General features: G+C 46.1%; 1 non-coding gene across 1 annotated transcript; it reads right to left on the reverse strand.

Annotated features, from left to right (window-relative positions):
* Nucleotides 1-988: 988 nt before the first annotated feature.
* On the reverse strand, nucleotides 989-1,092 carry LOC120368520 (small nucleolar RNA U13). Its single transcript, XR_005582624.1, has one exon. It is a non-coding gene; the product is annotated as a small nucleolar RNA U13 (small nucleolar RNA).
* Between the last annotated feature and the right edge of the window lie 1,605 nt (nucleotides 1,093-2,697).

Genomic DNA, 2,697 nt, shown 5'->3' on the forward strand with positions numbered 1-2,697 from the left:
ACTAAAATTCCGTCTCAAAAAAATAAAATAAAATGTTTATACAATAAGGACACTGTCAGGAGAGTGAAAATGGATGAAAGTGAATATTTGAAACATCACATAACTGATAAGGGTCTAATATCCAGGACATACAAAGGACTCTTAAGACAATCCAATTAAAACCCGGGTGAAGGTCTAAAATAGACACGTCTCCAAAGATGGCAGGCACATGGCCACCAAGCACATGAAAAGATGCCCAGCAGTTTCAGTCACTAGGGAAGTGCAAACTAAAACCAAGTGAGGCCGGGCACGGTGGCTCAGGCCTTAATCCAGCACTTTGGGAGGCTGAAGCAGGCAGATCACCTGAGGTTGGGAGTTCGAGACCAGCCTGACCAACATGGAGGAACCCAGTCTCAACTAAAAATACAAAATTAACCAGGCGCGGTGGCGCATGCCTGTAATCCCAGCTACTCGAGGCTGAGGTGGGAGAATCACTTGAACCCAGGAGTGGAGGTTGCGGTGAGCCAAGATTTTGCCATTGTGCTCCAGCCTGGGCAACAAGAATAAAACTCCATCTCAAAATAAATAAATAAATAAATAAATAAATAAATAAATAAATAAATAAGCCAGGCATGGTGGCTTTTGCCACTGCGATTATCCCAGCCCTTTGGAATGCCAAGGCGGGCAGATAGCCTGAGATTGGGAGTTCAAGATAGGCCTGACTAACCATGGGGAAACCCTATCTCTCATGGTGGCAGGTGCCTGTAATCCCAGCTACTCGGGAGGCTGAGGCAGGAGAATCCCTTGAACCCATGAGGTGGAGGTTGCCTGAGCCAAGATGGCACCATTGCACTTCAGACTGGGCAACAAGAGCAAAAATTCAGCAGGTCGCAGTGGCTGACCCCTGTAATCCCAAGACTTTGGGAAGCCAAGGCAGATGGATCATGAGGTCAGGAGTTTGAGGCCAGCCTGGCCAACAAGGTGAAACCCTCTTTTTTTTTTTTTCTCAGGTCAGACGGGTAATGTGCCGACGTCATAACAAGGCTCAAGGGTAGCACGTCTCACACAAGCATGTGAACACCCACTCATCATGCTCATGAGCTACAAAAGGATCAAATCCCTGTCCCTTAAAAAAAAGGGTGGGGGGCCGGGTGCGGTGGCTCACACCTGTAATCCCAGCACTTTGGGAGGCCAAGGTGGGCAGATCACGAGGTCAAGAGATCGAGACCATCCTGACCAACATGGTGAAACTCTGTCTCTACCAAAAATACAAAAAGTAGCCAGGCATGGTGGCACGCATTTATGGTCCCATCTACTCAGGAGGCTGAGGTGGAAGAATCGCTTGAATCCAGGGGGCGGAGGTTGCAGTGAGCCGAGACTGCGCCACTGCACTCCAGCCTGGTGACAGAGCAAGACTCTGTCTCAAAAAAAAAAAAAAAAAAAAAAAAAAAAGAATATATTAAAAAAAATACGGCTGGGCGCGGTGGCTCAAGCCTGTAATCCCAGCACTTTGGGAGGCCGAGGCGGGTGGATCACAAGGTCGAGAGATCGAGACCAACCTGGTCAACATGGTGAAACCCCGTCTCTACTAAAAATACAAAAAATCAGCTGGGCATGGTGGCACGTGCCTGTAATCCCAGCTACTCAGGAGGCTGAGGCAGGAGAATTGCCTGAACCCAGGAGGCGGAGGTTGCGGTGAGCCGAGATCGCGCCATTGCACTCCAGCCTGGGTAACAAGAGCGAAACTCCGTCTCAAAAAAAAAAAAAAAAAAAAAAAATACAAAATTAGCTGGGCATGGTGGCATACGCCTGTAATCCCAGCTATTTGGGAGGCTGCAGCGGGAGAACCGCTTGAATCCGGGAGGCGGAGGTTGCAGTGAGCCAAGATTGTGCCACTGCACTCCAGCCTGGGCGACAGAGGGAGACTCTGTCTCAAAAGAAGCAGAGCAAAAATTCTGTCTCAAAAAAAAAAATAATTCAAGTGAGATAGCACTTTACCCTTATATGATGGCTATTATCAAAGAACAGAAAATCAGTTTTATTCTTGTTTCTTTGGTAAGAATGTAGAAAAATTGGAACCCTCACAAGTTGCTGATGGAAACCAAAAGTGGTACAGCCACTGCAGAAAACACTTTTGCAGTTCCTCAACAAACTAAATATAGAATGACTATATGATCTAGCAATTTCACTTCTGGGGATACACCAAGAAAGAAATGAAAGCAGGTATTCAAGCAGAAGCTTGGATGCAGGTGTGCATAGCAGCAGCATTTACAACGGCCAAATGTCCATCCACACAAGAATGGATGAACAGAATGTGGTGTGAGCACAGGAAGGAATATCATTCAGCCGTAAATACAAACGAAGTACTGATGCATGCTGCAATGTGGATGAGCCTCAAAAACATGATGCCACGTGAGTCAGACACGAAACAGCCACATCGTACAATTTCATTCGTAAGACATTTACAGAATAGGCAGATCTGTGGAGACAGAAAACAGATGGGTGGTTTCCAGGGGTTGTGGAGAGGAGGAAATGAGGAGTGGCTGTTTCATGAGTACACGGCTTCCACTTAGAGTGGATGGAAAAATTCTGGAACGAAGGCAGTGGTGACTGTTGTACAATATCATGATGCAATCATTGCCACAGAATTTTAAACTTTCAAATGGTGAAAATGGTAAATTTCATGTTATGTGAATTTACAGTACAAATTAATTAATG

The sequence above is a fragment of the Saimiri boliviensis genome, chromosome 18, assembly GCF_048565385.1.
Source record: "Saimiri boliviensis isolate mSaiBol1 chromosome 18, mSaiBol1.pri, whole genome shotgun sequence".
Classification (NCBI taxonomy): domain Eukaryota; kingdom Metazoa; phylum Chordata; class Mammalia; order Primates; family Cebidae; genus Saimiri; species Saimiri boliviensis.